Raw genomic sequence first — 18349 nt, 5'->3', positions numbered from 1 at the left:
CACAAATATAAGAAATAATTAACTTTAAAGTATTTAATATCAGAAAATATCAGATCCTTTTTTTTCGAAATCATTTATAAAAATAACTCGAATTCAATTTGTTCTGTTCGCGCGATACGCTCGAGCCCATCGCTACTGTAATACGTTTCTTAGCCGTTTCAATTAAATCATCCTGGCGAAATTTCTCGAGTGTACCGCCGAATGTACAAAGAAAAACGAAGGAGGGGGAGGAGCAATAACGAAGGACGGTGATAAATAGCAGCGAACCACAGTGATTCATAATTAGATTTTAATCAGAACGAATCACCGGACACGAGCGAGTCGAGACTTACCGTATCGCTGATGCATTAATTCACGACGCATTAGCTCCACCGCATTCTCCGCTCGCTTTAATGGCTTCTGCCGGTTGCTTCCTGGAGAGAAGACCCTTGGCCGCATCCAACCTCTCTCGACCTCCCCTTTCACACCCCCTCGAAAAGGAGGACAATTTCCACCGCGATGCTTCTCCCTCCATGTCAATTTTCCCTCTCCATTGAATACACACGCCATCTCTATTTGGAATGGTCAATTATCCGTCATTTCCTTATATCCTCGCTTATATCCGAGTTTCATCATTCTGAAACTTGGAACATTTGTGAACGAACGAAACTGGGCAAAGAGAAATCGATCTGATGGATTTACCTCTTCGTTACGAAAATTCGGGATTCGTTTATCCTTGCATATTTTCATTTCACACGGTCAATGTACGTGTTTATATTACGATGTACAGTCGGTTGCAAAAGTTTTTGCTTCAAACGAAATTAAACGAAATTTGTTAATTTTTGATTGAATATTTGAATGAATTATTGGTAATAGGTTATTTTATATTATTTTATTTTCTTGTGGTTATTATTTGACAAAAAGGAACGAATAAAAATTTTTAATAAATACAATTTTTTGATCAATAAAATTATATAAATATTAATTATTCGTTTATTTTATTATGATGTATAAATAAGAATATTCGCGACACGAATTTCACAAAAATATTATTCAAATAATTTATTACATATATAATGAAAAACATATTTATTTCAATTAATTATTTCAATTCCATGTTGAAAAATAAAATAATCATATTCATGATATTGCATCATACTGAAATATGTATAAATGAAATACATTTTATATATTCGTAAAATCAAGTAATTATTCCAAATAATGTTTTAATACAGAGAGAAATTATCGAAGTTGATTGATCGTATTTAATACGTTTAAGAAAATAATTCTATTTAAAAAAAAGCATTACTATTTTTTATTTCAAACATTATTTTACTTAGAAATCGATTCTAAACAATTTAAACACAATATTATCTTTTGTTAATAATTGACAATGTTTTTTAATTCGTTGTATGAATTAAACTTTAAAAACTTTTCGTTTCACTTTTTGTGATAAAAATGTCCTTTCATAATTTATACATACTATTGGAAAAATGACCCAAAACCGTCCCAAAAGAAATTTCTATAATCGAATCGTTTCTTTCACTAATTTACTAATTAAACAATTTTTCAATTAATCACAATTATCTTTTGAAAACAAATAATTTTATCGACAGCATCAGCGATGCTACTGAAAATTAAAATTACAAACGTTTACGATTGTATTCCATCACTGTACAATGCTCGAAACGAAACAACGAATTCCGTCCGAATACTACGAACAGAAATTCACACTATCTCGTAATACGATACGCAACAATAGCACGAAAGAAACAAGCAGGGGAATCCCCTCCCCCCTCCCTTATGATAATAAAGATGGCGCTTATTCCTCCATTTACGACCACCATTCCCTCTCTCCCCTTATTGTAACCTATATACATGTATCTCTCAAGCACCGGAATTCATTTGAATATTTAATACACGGAGGGATGAAGATCCGAGAGATCTAAACTCGGAACAGTCACCAAGTTAAAGCTCTCTTCTCATAGCTCACGAGTTGAACGTTGAAAACACCGAGCCACCAAACCGCGAAATCTTTTCATCGTGATACGGCGTATATTTCTCATCGTGACACATACATAAACTGCGTGCAAACTGCACGTTAATTCACGGTGATAAATAACACGGTGGCGGTGGAAATGGACCGATCGCATGTCGCAACGCAGATGCATCTCGCGCTCGTTTACGCTCGTTCACGGGACAACTGTGTGCCAAAGGTGAGTATAAGTATATATATATATCACGCTATCTTGGAACGCTAATAAAGGCGGTTTTCGAGTTTGGACCACTTACAACCCTTCGATCCCTTTCCAGGGTTCTCGTGGGTTACCGCTTATACCCTATCTACCCTATCGCTAATTTCGTCTGCTCCTTAAGGAAGGCCTGTTAGACCTTCCTCCTTCGATTATTAGCCTCTCCATTAAGCTTCGAGTTGCTATCCTTTGGATAAACGAAGGAAGGAGGGTAGAGGGAATCGAGGGAAGGTGTCGATCTTCTTGAATGAGAAACTTTTTTTTTTGTTGTTGGATGTATCGGGTAATTGAGAAATTAAATTTTAATGAAACAAGTAGTAGAAGAATCTTGTATTTGATCTTGTATTTTTTTTTTTTTTAAGTCTAGGGAAAGATATGTGATTGATTAATTCTGAGGATCGATAAATTGAATATATTATGGTTTAAGAAAAGAAATAATTTTAATTTTAAGATTTAAATATTTTATCAAAATATGGATGTTGTTTCTACGGCTTGAGATTCTATCGAGCATATGAGAATTTTGTGTTTATTTTTGACAGACATTTTCGATTCGTCTCTCTTCGTTTCTTCGATTTTTGAAGAAAAGAAAATGATAAAGAAAAAAGGACGTAATCGACGATATCTGAAAATCATCGGTGAACCAAGTGATTTTTCGATTATGTGTGTATGAAAAATCCGATGCGCTACTTTCTGGCGAAATCTGAGAAATTTTTTCGTTTCTCAACATAGCTACCTATAAAATCGATTTCATTTTATATCGTTGGCCTTTGAAATTTCACGAAGGAATCGTGAATTTCTGCTGTTCCTTTCTCTGACCATAAATTGCAGTTCACGAAGGAAAATTTTGCTTCACAGCACGTCGTAGAATCGAAATCAAAGCAGACTTCGATTGAGAATTTTTCAACCTAAAAAGTTTCTCTTTTTTAAAGAAATAATTTTTTAAATAATTATGAAATTATTATTTTGAATTAATGTTAAAAAATAATAATAATTCAAGAAGTAGATATTTTCACAATAAATATTAAATCGGTAATTTTTTATTTCGATTTATGGTGAATTTTTAAAATTTGTAACTTGTCCAAAATGTCAAAAAAAAAAATATACATATATATACATATATATTTGCTTTGTGTCGAATGTTAAACAATTTATTGATTCATTTTTATTTTATTAATCAAATATGCGAAAAATATATTGAAATTTCCAGTAGACAAAAAAAAAATATATATATATATTGTGCATTTGTATTGCATAAAACAGTAATGGGGTCAGATCCAAAATCCGCAATAAATCGTTCACTTTTTAATCCGATTTGCATTTGTGTGTACAACTTGCAAATATTTTTTTATGTATATTACATGTAATAATTCAAAACCACTGGCAAAAACTGTCCTCCTCTTGTGGCAAAAGATAAATCCTAAATTGTAAATTTAAATCTTTGGAATTGTAAATTTCCTTTATTTATGAAGACAGTTACAATTTTTAAAAAATTTATCATCTATGGAAAATATAAGAGTTAACTTTCAATTTTAATTATTATCGAGATCTTTCTTAAAAAAAGAGACAGTTAATATATTTTAGAGTCTAATTTATTCTAACGAATTTATAAGTGAATTTATAAGTAAATTTTATGGGGATTATCTAAAGAGAAAGAACTTCGTGAAAGCAAATTTTATCACGTCGTACTCGAGTGAAATGTAAAATAATTCTGAATTAAAGGAAATTCAGAAATGGATCAAAGAGTTATTTTATACGCATTATTTTATATGTTTATTTTAAAATATCGATAAATATATTAATATTAAATTTACGAAATATTATAATATTAATAATATAATAAAAATAAGAACGAAAGATCTAAAAATATGTTTAAGAAATTAACTTTTTGTTTTATTTAGAAAAATATTATTAAAAAACATATAATAATTTTTTATTTTTTATATTATCCCAATAAACGTACATATAATTGTCTTTCTAAATGGAGAACAATAATTTTAGCTCTGATGATTAACCACTTAAAAAGCTTGGTAAAAGAATTTAATCATCTATAAATCATCAGACTACAAATTTTTTAAATAGCTAAAACGTGTTCGAATTTAACGTTGATATAATATAAAAAAAAAATCGTATTTATCGAAAAATCACGAATCAGATGATACGTGCAGTATCTAAGATCATGCTCTAGTCTTGAAACTATCGAAGCATCGATATACATGACCATAAGATAAAAGTTTCGAAATTAGCCCACTTAATCCAACGATACGTTCGAAAGTGTGGCCTTAAAGTTCAATCGAGCTTAAAGAAGCTCAAAATAAGTTTTCTACTTTCTAGAAAGTAGTTGGACGAAGAAAGAGCCGAAGAAAGAAAAAAAAATATAAATGCAAAATGCAATGTTTCGAGGCGGAAAAAATACTTTTTTGTTTATAAACAAAAAGGAAAAGAGAGATGTATTTACGTGTATTTGCGTGTATTTCAAAAGAGTTCTTCAAAGAAGGATAAAAACTGTAAATGCTAAAGAAAAGTAACAAGTGTAATTGCTTTTCATCCCCTTGCTTCGTATGGATCTGGTTCCTTGGAACTAGACGCTTGAAATCGATCCTACAACTTTCAATTTAGTAAAACTTGTCAAACTTCATTTTCAAGCTTCAACGAAAGGATGAAACGATCTTTGCGACAGAGAGACGATTTTCATCAAGGCACGTTGAAGAGGATCCTGAAGAAGGCTCTAAGATAATTCTGAAAGACATGCAACGTTTTTTTTTTAAATCAAATTAGTCTACGATTAAAAAAATATGAAGACTTTTATTTATAATATGTGTGATTTTAAAAATTAATAATGCTCGATAAAATAAAAATTATAATTATATAATACTTTTTCTAAAAATAAATATATAAAGTATCGAGCATTGTAGTCATCAGTTGAATCATAATATAGATATGTATAAAAGTATAACACGTAGAAAAATAATATAAAAAATACCCATAAATTCCATAAGTCACAAATTGAACAATATTGAGTTATATAAACTGACATAAAACTATATAAAATAAATATTTTTATAAGTCATATTGGCTTCCTTCAATATTGTTTTCATAAGAGGTAGCTTTCATAAAACAGATAATTCGTCACATGTATTATAATTGAAAATAACACGTTGTTACTCGATGATATAAATGTTCCAAAAATTGTTGACAATTTCATTTTCGATTTTGCTCGTTTCCCTAATGGAAAACGAAAAAACATTTCTCCTATGGGTAAAATAAAACTTTAACGAGCTTGCATACATAGAAATATGCCATAATCTTCAAATGTTATTATTTTCTGTACGTTCTACACATTTAAATTTCGCACGAAGATTCGAAATAAAAAATCCCAATTTCAAAAATTGGTAAATAACTCCAACGAATTAATCAATCCGTTAAGATAAAAACTTTCAAAATTCCATCAATCCACCCCTTCAGATTTTAAAAATGATGACCACTGGCCAGTCGAATTTTTCGTCACGTCGAATTCTTTTCGATCGGATGCTCGATAACAGAAGGTTGGCGGCCATTGCTCGATCGGTACGTTTTCATGCCGGTAAAGCGACTGAATGGGCATTGTGCCGTGGATAACGACTGTACAGCCACGGAACCGGTCTGAAAGGAGAAGTATCGCATTGTCCTCGGTGACAAGACGCCTCTAGAGAAGGAGAACGTGAATAGAAGGGGGAGAAAAAGAGAAAGAGAGAGAGAGAGATTGTAGAGCACGAAGACAGTGAGAACACAGTGGCATTCGATACCTTCGATGTACTTGCACGTCCTGAAACTTCATCTTCCTCTTACTTCTTGCTCCATGTAAATGATCCTTGGAGTGATGCTCGAATTTGACGTTTCCATATTATTATTGTCTCGTTCATCCTGGAATATTCTTACTCCAGTAAGAGTCCAGTTATGTTTAAGATCGTCTCGATATATTTGTGCCATTTTCGTTGGATAGAGGAGCAATTGTTTCGACTCGAGAATGGAGCCGTCGATCGAATTCTTTCCCTTTTTTTTTTTAATTTCTTCGCTTCGCTGTCCAGTACAATCGAGGTTCGAATTTACATAATCAAAATGGAACGTCTGAGATTACGACAAGTCCCCGCGGAGTCTGGAGAACGACTGCATTGGCATATTTTACCGCAAAACTTTTTTATTAAACAAGTTTCCGTGAGAATAGGCTGCTCTTCCTTCTCGGAAAAATAAGCTCGCCGGTAATAAAAATTTTGCTTGTTTTTTTTTTCCACATCGTATTGCATTTCTTCCTCGATAAAGTTGAAGGAATAATTAAGAAATGCGATACATGGTCGTTTTTTTTTTTATCTCTTCGCATTGTTGAGGAAAGACACTCATCATATTTTAATCGTAGCGTATTTTATTTGTTAATTTTTGATTAATTCATTGATCGTTCCGTTAAAACTTTAAAAAATGTATTAATACGGTGATTTCGCTTTGCTTGCTCACTTCCTGTTAAAAATAAATAAAGAAAATGAAGATTTTTTTGAAAATTTTTTGAAAATTTCTTCCTTAATAGAAATAACAAATAAAATAATTATTTCAAATAAAAGAAAAGAAAAGAAATTTATTATATAAAAAGTAAATTATTTTCAAATATAAACGATTTAAATGAATAATAATAATAAAAATATAAAATGTAGAAATAATAAAATTTTTTGTACGAAAGAAATACAATTTATAATATAAATCAATATAAATATCAATTAAAATCAATTGAAATAATAAATACGTACAAATAATAATAATAAGTAAATATTAAAATAATTTATCTTTCAATGTCAAAAAGTTATTATTTAAGATAAAAGACATTTAAGACAAATAAAGAATAAAATAAAAATTTTTTGTTTTCACATCAATCAATCGTATTTCTTCGAGATATTTGCAAAGAGGACAAAATAATTTCGAAAAATTTTCATGTATTCTCATCAAGAATTTTGTTATCACGTTGTTATTTTCTTGATCATCGCTGTATTTGCCGTGTTAAATCGGTACACGTTATTTAGAGTAGTCGATAAAATGACACGTTAACGATCAGGTGTCGCTTTAACGAAGAGAATCGATAAATTGCAATTTCCTGTTACAGGTATCGTCCATTTTCAATTAATGTCGACGGTACGTCGATTGCGTATCGTTGGATGTTGAAAATTTTCATCAAACGCAAAAAAAAAAAAAAATAAAAAAATAAAAAAATAAAATAAAATAAAACTGTTTAATTACTGTCTAAACAAAAGCGTGAATCGAAATATATCAAGAGAAACGTAGAAATTAGATATGGGTCAAAAATTTGAATTTTATACTCGCGAAATTCTTTCTCGAAAAGTCCAGAATATTTATCTTTTTCTTTTTTTCTGAAAAATATTTATTTTAAATATTGGAGTAAAATTTTAATAAATTATAAATATTGAAAATTTTCAAACTCAGATTCGTAATTGATTAATAATAAATCGTCTCTTTGGTTTATAAAAAAAAAATATTTTAATTTTAATATTATTTCTTCGTTACAATATATTTTTTTATTATTGTAATTATTCTTTTGCCAATAAATTTTTTATAAATTATAAGAAAAAAAATTCTTTTCTATTATTAATCAATTATTGATCTTTCAATAATACTTGAAACTATAAAAGTTAAAAAATATTCATTTTTTTTTTTTAAAAAATGATTAGATAAGTAAAAAAAATAAAATTACGGATATAAATTCTCAAGAAAGTCATAAAACATTGTATCCATTATGAGAATCCTAAACTGTTACGAGCTAGTTATTTAAAAGATTAAAAAAGGACATACAATGACTCACAGATCCATTCTTCATTATCTTTATAACACGAGAAACAAAAGAATTATGTAATATGACAATAAAAACGTGTCTTCTAATTCTGAAAAATTCTTGGAATTTATCATTTATCTCAAAGCACATTTTCAAAGAATTATTTCTACTGGAAATACATAAATTAGCTAAAAAAAGATATTATTATATAAAACCATAACATTACTTACAATATATTCTATTATTATAAATATTAAAAAATATTATTATTCAAGCTCTCTCTAATTTCAATAATAATCGAAATTCCTCTGTAATCGCATCTGTGTACGAATCAAATATCAAAATGTTAAAGAATTTCTCTTCTTACACTCTTCTTACCTTTACTTCTAATTTCAAAACAAAACCAATCCTCTTCGATCCGAGTGGTTCTCTGCCGAAATTCTGCCAATCTCTCCAGCGGAGAGAACTTTTACCGTCAGTCATACATAATTCAGCAGGTCCATTGCCAGTGGAGAAGAAAACAGCAGGAACAAGGTAAGGGCAGAAGGGAAACGAAATAACGAAGCTCTCTTACGAAGCGAGCCAACAAAAGCAGCAACAACTGGTTAGAATCGAGTATGATTTTGAGCACTTTCATCTCGAATCCTCTTTTTCTTTTTTTTCTTTTTCCCCCTCCGATAAAATCTTTCCTGAATGAGAAAGTAAAAGAGAAAAGGTTTAAAATATTTCCATGGAATCTCGCGAAGAAATAAGAACAAGGAGAAGAAGAAAAAATTTTCGAGATGATTCTTTTATGTAAAGCTTGTTAAAGATTTATATTACACCAAAACAATTGCAATTAATAAAATACAGTTAACAGAGAATAATAATGCAGAGAATACTAGTTAAGATGATTTCAAAAATTACGTGTCTCGTATTTTTGCTACGGCTCATTAATAAAGATTTTTTTTTTACTTCACAATTATTATTTCGGGCAAAAGCTATTTTAAAAACTGGAACAACATCCTGTATAGCCAGCGTTGTTTCACGTTTCTATCAATTTTTCATCTATCTCGGTTTGGATGTACAACATCGTTTTCCCTATCGTTCAACAAACCTAGAAAACCTAAATTCCCGAATGAAAAGATATCTCACGGTATCCAGCACCAGTATCGATATTTGTTTCGTATCCGGGAAAGAGATTTCATCGTTTTGTCCCGATATTTCCGCCCGTGAAACACCGAGGATGGAAGGAGAACGATTCAAAATCTACGAGGATCGAGGATAGCTTAATTCATGCAATATGTATTCTATTGATTTTTTTTACCTTCTCTCTTTCTTTTCAATCGTCCAATCGCGATCCTTTTGTTCTCAAGTTCGATCTTCCGAGTAGATGGCGCTGCTGTTGCACTTTGGCACATGATTAAATTTATGTTATGCTAATAATAAAAATTCTTGTGCGAATATGTTATTTATTTATTACTGATACTATTTGAATAGTCAATGATAATTAGATCGTTAATAAAAAAATATGTGAAAGCGTTACAATATCGATTGTAATTTTAATATTAAAGAATTAAAATGTTTATCAAAGGAAATTATAATAATAATAATAATAATAATTAAAAAATTTTGACTATTTTAATTACCAATATTGTTTTTAAAGAATATTTATATTACAATTTTTAAATCGGTAAGAAAAAGTTGTTTTGTTATTATTACTTGTTTATTAAAGTACCTTTATATCGCTTAACATGGATCACCGTGTTCTGAATATCATTTTTCATCATATATATATATATATATATATATTCTGAGAAGTCTTTTCGTATTTTAAATCCTTCCATTTTCCACGAATATTATAATACAAGGTTCTCTGATCTTGAATTAATTTAACCTGAAAGACGAGAGATGATTGAAAATGGCAAAACGATTAGATATACTTCCTTTATCATTTTTCCATTTGCCAAGTTTTATATTTATTAATAAAAACGAAAACACTTTCGATTAAATATCGTATATATTTAAGAGATATTTAACGTGTTACGTTTTTTCTCTAGAAACGTGGCTCCATCTTTACGAGAGGAAGTAAGCAGGAAGAAAGGCTTCCGGACAGTAAGGAGCCACGGGTGGCCTCGTAATTTTCGTTTAGCTTCCCTGAGACGCTTTTGATCGCCTTCCATTGTCTTCCTTCCGCCCTCTGCCCTCCACCGTTTTGCTCCACTATTTTTCCTCCACCCTTCCCACCACGAACCGAAACTATTATCCCGCAGGAAGGAAACGTCGAGTCGCCGGAAAGTTGTTCCTCCGCGTCGACATCGTGCAACGGTTTCCACGCTGGCCTTATTCGATTTTAATGAAACTCGATGCATTCGCGAGCCCTGTCCTTGCAATTTATAAGGATATCCACTCCTTCGATCGAGTAGAAAGAAAAAGATTGTGAAAATTAATTTCTTGACAGATGTCCAAAAATTGTTCTATGAGAAATTCAAATATTATCAAATGTATGTCACCGTTGTACGATAATATTTTTGAATAGAGCAAAAAAGGATATAAAGAAATATTTCAAATTTAGGTTTTGTTAAAATTTTGAAGTCCATAATATTGTTAAGTAATAAAAATGGAACGATATCGTGGATTGAACAGGGAAGATTTGAGTAGGGAAGTGAAGTAAATAATTTCTTAGGCAAATTTAAATGCTAAAGCACAAGTATTGATATTACAGTTAATAATTCAATAATTAGGTAATTATAATATAATTTTTTTTCTAATGTATCTTAAAAATTAGATGTTATATGTAAATAGTAAAAATTTTATTAATATAATTGTTGATTCATACGATACGTAATCAAAATATAATTAAAAAACCATTTATTTTATATTCTACAAGAAAATTTACATAAACCAAAAATCCCGACTTGGACGAAATTGAATTGTGAATACACGTAAGCACACACGTGACTTGTCTACAGATTTATATATCCATCCAGGAAATCTCTTTGAAATCAAAAGTTTCGCCATCTTTTCATTTTTTGAATACAATTTTTCCCACAGCGATGATTCAAAGTTTCATTGAAACGAGAATTTTTCGTGTAATATAAGTTTCTCCGAATTCTTTTAATTAAAAAAAAAAAATTAATTCCACGAAATTGTTGCTCGCGAGAAACACAAGGCGGCCATTTCTTTGCATTCATGGGAACGCATGAAACGTTCCCTGGCCACGAACGACGAGTAGTAAATCTCAACATTTCTCCGCCACTTCGAAGAGTGAAATCAACTCGTCGCTTCCTCCTTGACCGCTTCCTTCATAAATATTTCGTGGCCGCAGAACGTGTCGCAGTTCCTCTTGCAAAGCGATAATAGTTTCGAATTCTGCGGTTAATGAGGGATCAAGCATCCTCGCCCTACCGGAAATCGTCCATCGAGGGAAAATTCTCCACGAGATTCGAAGCAAAATGATCGTCATGGGTGTTGATAAAATTTGATTCGTTTCTTCTTTTTTTGTTACGTAAAATTAAAAAAAGGAGGGGAGGGGGATATTATACTACGAGCGTGATCTCGATGGTTTTTTTTTATATATACATATTCTGAATTGAAATGCATCGTGTGCGATTGTCACGGTCCTTTGTCGGATTTTGGAAAAAAAAAGACGAACGATGCATTCGCGCGTGTGTTGGGTTAACACAGTTTTTGGGGCGTAACGCGTGCCCGTAGAGATTGGGATGACGAGATTACCGTTTGTATGAATTTGTTTTTTATGTTGTACGATTCTGTTTCTGCAAATCCTCAAAATTGTTATTCCCTCCCTTTACAGATTTTCTGTTTTTTTTCTTCTTTTTCTTCTTATCGTAATTTTTATCTCGAATTCTCGTTTTCGAATCGGTGGAAAAGGCTGAATTTGTGATTTCTCTCGATAAATAAGAGGAATCCTCGCTTGTGTATCTAATTTTAAATATATTCTATGTATTTATACCGGTAATTCGATATACCAAAAAAGAAATTACGTGAAGATTATGGATTCGATGGAATTATGTTAAATAAACGCAGGAATAAATTTTATTTAACAAAGGATTCTATGTCTAGATATTATGCAATAAAATTTATGAGTTATAAATATCAGTTATTATTAAGTACAAATACGCGAGATAGAATAAACGAGACATATTTGTGACAAATAAAATAATTTTAATTAATATTTCCTGAATTTAATTTTATAATAATTTTATAATAAACCATAACAAATCTATTTTTGAAAATATTTGCACGGAAGAAGAAAGAATGTATATACGTGTATTAATCCTCTTTGTGCCATTAAACATTTCGTTTGTTCATTTCATAGCCTCTTGATACGTTTTCCATAACAACGGAAAACGTTCAAGCGTGCAATGGGAAAGAAGCACACTAAATTACTAAATTTGAATGAACACAAAGTAAAATTATTAATTCTATTTAAAATAGAAGGCGTTAACGACATGAGATAAAATATCTTGCTTATTAATTATTCATATTCATGTTCATTACATAATTATTTATTCATATTCGATTAATTATATTCATTTAGTTAGTTGTTGTATCGAAGATAAAGTGCATGTTAAATGTAACGTGCGTACAATTAATATATGACACGACAAATCGAATCGTTGAAACTGACGAAACAATATAATTCATACGAAGCGAAACTATAATAAATAAAATGAATTTCGCTGCTAGAGTTAGCCAACGCTTGTCATTTATCATCTAATTCTAATATATCACGTTTCCTATGGACATAAATTTTCCTTCTGCTTCCTCTCCACTAAACTCGTGCAAGTGTGCATTTCCCCTGAGACCTTCATTTATATAAAAGATTAAATTGATCAGTTGTATCAAAGATTAACAAAATTCAATTGCATCGTGTCATGATAATTATATAAATATAAGGTCTTTATTTAAATTTTTATTTAAATTTATTTGTAAATATTTAAAAATAATTGGATTAGAAATGATTTACCATAAACATTTTCACAAGTTTAAATATAATATACTTATTACTTTGTAAAGTTTTATATAATCATAAATGATTCATATTTATGACTATACTGTTTATAATCTTATCGAAGATTATTTGTTCATATAATAAGAAAAGATAGTAAGAAAAAATGTTTTGAAATTGTGACTTGAGAGAAAAAGAAAAGAAAAATTTCTATATCTCTTTAATATTATTACATTTCCTTTAAAAAAAGTCTCAACTGCTTATTAAAATCCTGATTTTAGATACAATCTACACGCAAGCTAAAAATTATTAATAATATTTCTCGTTATTTACGATTGAAATCTTTCCAAACAAATCGCTAAATTACGTATCAAAGAAATCTTTCACACAGCTTTAATCACAACTTTATAAAGCGATATCTTATCACTCAGCTTTAACATACACGGTTTCTAATTATTACCATACCTGTAATCAATACCTTTTCCTTAATTAAAAGATTCAATTGCCTCTAATTTAATCCCTCAAAATTTACCTCTTCGCGAAATTCTAAATAACCGTTTTACCTTTCGAATGGAAAGCTTGAAATTAATAAGATACTCCTTTGCGGGGCTATAATATGGCTACTGGACATTCGAGATTGCAATCAGTCACCGGAACTCGTTCAATATTAAAAGATCGTTTTTTCCAAAGCGAAAGAGCCGCTTTTAAAGGGCGTTCGATTCGTGCGAGCGCTCTGTTGGAAGTCCATTTCCTTAATTCGAGCCTTTATGTCGTGGTTTAATGCCAACTGAAAGGGAAAAGGGAATCGCCGTTATCGTTAATCGTTACTGCTTTCTCCCTTTGGCAAGATTAATACTACAACCACGGCCAATAAACGCCGTTACGCACATCTCTCCGCGATTCAACCGATAAGAGAAATTGTTATTGCGTTCGAGAGGGAATGTTTGTTTCTCGGAATTGAAAAAAAAAAATCGACAGATTTTTCTCTGATTTCCATTGATAAATACGAGCTTGCGTGATTTTTTTACGATTTTTAAAATGGAGATGGAGAGAAATATATGTATAAATATATTTTTATTTGTTTCGAGTAATAATGGGTGTTGCGAGATTTTTCTTTTTTTTTTTTTCTTTGTAAATTTTTAAAAGATTTTCCTCTTTAATTTTTTTATTAAAAAGGGTAAAATATTAAAATGTTATAATCGTAGAAGATAATTTTTGTTTATGTTCATTGTACAGTTATTTTAAAAATAATGAATTATGGTTAGACGTCAGATTTAGAAATTTTTTTTTTTAACAAAAAATTAGAAAGAAAAAAATGTTTTCGAAATTTAGAAAGTTGGTGAATATGATAGAATAGTTTTAATATCAACTCGTATAAGTAATATTTTGAAATGAATATTTAACTGAGAATATGAGAAAATAGAACGTATTTCAAATAACAATTCATCGAAAATAAATAAATAAACAGTTTTTAATTATAATATTATTACGATACAATATTTTTAAGTTATATTTTTATCGTTATATGTCATAACATATATAAAGAACTCGATCTATTTTCAATATCAAAATTCGATCTATCCTCAATCAAGAAATAACAAATGAAAAATAGAACGTAGCCATCTTTGATATTTATTGCGTTTCGGTTAAATAAAGAATAAATATTTTGTTTACGTCAAATTTAAATGAAACAATAAGTAATATTTTTGTTTGTGATTTAATTAAAATGAAACAATATTTTCAAATAGTATTTATAGAAATATTGCAGTTATCTAATATCCTATTTTCTTAGCTTTGTTTACATTGTTATTTTTCCTATATATATACACTTGTGATCGATTCTAAATAATATTATTTCTATAATTGTTTTTATTTAGGTACAATGATAATTTGTTTCTGCAGTTATTAAAATGCAATTTTAAAATAATTACTTGATTTAACAAGTATGCAATAAATATTTCAATTACACGTATTTATATTTTTTAATATGAACGCGAAATAATTAATTGAAATTAATATTTCCTTCAACATGAAGAAATATATTATTTTCAAGAAATTTCGTCCAACAAACAATTACAACTGTATTCGCATTTAGATACTATGAAATGAGAGAAAATAAATTAATAAATTTAGATTTATTAATAAACAATATTTTTGTAATTGAACTTTTATTTTTTTTCTATTTATTTTACTTTATAAATAATAACACATAAGAAATATTATTGACTATTAATTAATAATTAGTAGTTTAATTTGTTTAGATAGATATTTTAAATAATTGGAAATAATTTAATAATTTCATATTTGTACATTGTTATGTATTATTTATGATAAAATAATAATGTGTTTCGAACAGAGCTGAGAAATTTCAAACAAATTAAAAGAAAATACTAAAATATTAAAATATCTTCATAAGCAAATATTTCAAAAGGTTAATATTCACTTTTCCTCTCAGATATTAATACTCTCTCTCGTTAATAAATAAATAAATCATATTTAAAAACTTTATTTGTAACCACTCGAAAAAATATTCATTTCCATTCACTCGTTACAAAAATCTATATTCTTGATATTCCAAATATAACTTGCGAATGAATGTTTGTTACAAACTTGTGAAATTCATAATCATGCATAATCACAAACTGTATAAAACACTGTATACATATATATAGGTAATTCTTCAGGCATGGAGAAACCAATCAAGCTCGGAGACCAGATAAAACGGCTCGCCAATCGAGCTTTATAATAATCGTTAGCAGCCTTCTTGTTACCGGAATTAATTCAATTGGCCGATCCGTTGCTCGTTGTATCAGCGGATTTTCAACCAATTGGAATAACAGGGCTTATCTTTGCATCGTAGTTGTAAACCCGCTGATTGTTGTGTGCCAAATTACATCAATCCTGATGACCGTTGATGTTTCGAAGAAAAAAAAAAAAGAATCCCCTTCCAAAACATGGAGTCGAGAGAGAGTCGTACAAAGTTATTTTTCACCTCGAGCAGAAATTAATACCATGGAATTTTCTGGATTTCATAGATTTACAATTGTCAAAATTGTTCTTTCTTTTTTTCTCTCTCTCTAAAAAATCATTTTAAATGACATTATTTTTGATTAATTAAAATTTAATTTTCGTAAGGAAAAGGCAAACTGTGCAGTAAAGAATTTTTATCTACTTTTTTTTGATTACTTTATTTGAAAAATGAAGGAATTTTATAATGCAACGTTTTCAGGTCATATTCCTTGTTTTTGAAAATTGAGAAATATTTTATATAATAATAATGTAATATTAACTCTCTGGCGTTGGGCCTGAAATGTATTACGTTATATAAAATTAATGTATTTAATATTCTTAATAATCTTTGAATATTTGATTGTTCATCGCATGAAAACTAATAAAATAATAACTAAATCGCGAAGAAAGAAATAATATATACGTGCAATAATATGATTTTAATTCGCTGTGTTATATACGTTAAAAATCTATAGTTGAATTCTTATTCGAAAAATTCTCCGTCACTCGAGGAAATAAAAATATTGTTATTTCTATTTATTTATCAAAAAATCGGGAAATGGCGCAATTTTTAATTTTCTTCGGAACAAATTTCAATCTAAAATGAATTTTCCACACTTTCCAATGTCGCACGAATATTTAACTATCTTCGATACGTTAATTGGCGAAGCAATTTTTTTCTCTCTCTCTTTTTTCCCGCCAGAATCAATGGATTTCGGAACTGATTCTTTCGAATTCCAATTACACACCGCAGATGGTGCTTTCCGCCAGAGATCAATGGATGCGGATAGATTCTTTTTTTTTTTTTCGCGGTAATTAAATTGACCGCGCTTTACTTTGCTCAATCCTGCGAGTTAATAATTCTTGTTCGAGAACGATCGAGAAATTGCTGTAAAACTCAATGAAATTAAATTTCTCGATATCGGCGAGCAGTGCGGGGAAAATGAGAAACATTTTGCAGAAAATTCAATTTCAGTTTTTGTCGTTAGAGTTGAAAAAGGGAGAATGATTCGTGTTGTTCTTCTTTTTTTTTTTTTTTATTTGTGTCGATTAATTTGGTATTTTTGGTGACTTGGATGATTACTTTTACGTTCACTCTATTAATGATGTAATATTAATAGATTCTTTACGAGAAATTAATTATATTACACTGATTTTCAAAGATCGATTATTAAATAAACATTTTTAAATATATTGAATATATTTTTTAAAAACCAATCAATCGTGTAAATTATAACTTAGTTTCAAGAAAGAAGTGAAAAGTAATCCTGATGCGATAATAAGTTATTTTTAAATGAAAAATATGAAAATTATATTTTTGCATCAATATCATGGTCATTAAAAACAGGATAACGATTTCCTTACTCAAAAGATTAATATCAATTAGATCTTTATTAACAATTGTATAGTTTTAATACTGTATAAAAGATAGTGAACGAATGTTGATTGATTCGTTGCAAATTATATGCATTAATGAAACAGAAATTCGAAAAATACATATATCAACATCGAAAGCACTTTCCAAAAATCAAATTTAAATATGTAATATGTATTTTAATATAATAATTACGATATAAAATATCTTTTTTTAATAAAATTGAATTCGAATGCTACATTAAATAAGTTTTAGAATAAATCCTAATTTGAATCCTTAAATCAAAATAAAATTACTTTTATTTTCTTCTAAACCGTTATTTTGAATAATTTTGAATTTGCAAAAAAAGGCGTGATACTTACGTTTAATATAATTTTTTTATTTCATTACTATATATAATGACGATTTAAAAAGAGATAGAAAAAAAGATCAAAATATATGTGTATTATAAAAGAGAATTCGAAAAAAGATTAAAAAATTTTTGGTTAAGAAAAAAATTTTTTTTCATTTTCCCCAAAAATGGTAAAAATCCAGCTATCCTCCTTTTACCCCGAGCTTCTGAATTTCTGCCCAATAACCGTGAAAACGATAATCGTTATCGAAAAAAAAAAAAACAATTTCAAGTATCAGTCAAATATCATCGATCGAAAAAAAAAAAAGAAAAGAGCAAAAATTAATTTCCGCAAAAAAAAAAAAAAAAAAAATTATATTACGATTCGCCTCGATCCTTCATTTATTTGTTATTCAAACCATTTCACAGTGCTTCACAGTAAAAACGTTTTAATAAACGTGAAGTGCACTCGAATTACCATGCAAGTTCGTGGCATTGAAAATTCCGAACATGAAACAAAAAAAAAAAAAAAAAAGAAAAAAAAACACGAAATATCGAGTTTGCGTTGCAGGGAGAAAATTTCTCGTGGTGAACATTCCAACGGCCTTTAAAAGCGTGCGCATAACGATAGAGAAGGGGATTCAAT

General features: G+C 29.1%; 3 long non-coding RNA genes across 3 annotated transcripts in view; 1 reads left to right on the top strand and 2 right to left on the bottom strand.

The window, feature by feature from the left end:
• The window catches only part of LOC107997128 (uncharacterized), a 53661-nt gene that overhangs the window by 1303 nt on the left and 34009 nt on the right, over positions 1-18349 (bottom strand). Inside the window, exon 3 of the long non-coding RNA XR_001765934.3 lies at positions 333-551. This is a non-coding gene — a long non-coding RNA (uncharacterized LOC107997128). The remainder of the gene's footprint in view (positions 1-332; positions 552-18349) is intronic.
• The window catches only part of LOC107997127 (uncharacterized), a 120276-nt gene that overhangs the window by 73844 nt on the left and 28083 nt on the right, over positions 1-18349 (top strand). The window lies entirely within an intron of this gene.
• On the bottom strand, positions 4247-9590 carry LOC114577426 (uncharacterized). The gene is made up of 3 exons (XR_009829318.1): positions 8416-9590; positions 6014-6719; positions 4247-5870 (listed from the first exon to the last, which is right to left on the bottom strand). It is a non-coding gene; the product is annotated as an uncharacterized LOC114577426 (long non-coding RNA).

This window comes from Apis cerana, linkage group LG3 (assembly GCF_029169275.1).
Source record: "Apis cerana isolate GH-2021 linkage group LG3, AcerK_1.0, whole genome shotgun sequence".
In the NCBI taxonomy this organism is placed as follows: domain Eukaryota; kingdom Metazoa; phylum Arthropoda; class Insecta; order Hymenoptera; family Apidae; genus Apis; species Apis cerana.
The sequence above is the reverse complement of the archived record's forward strand: the minus strand, read 5'-3'. Positions and strand labels throughout refer to the sequence as shown.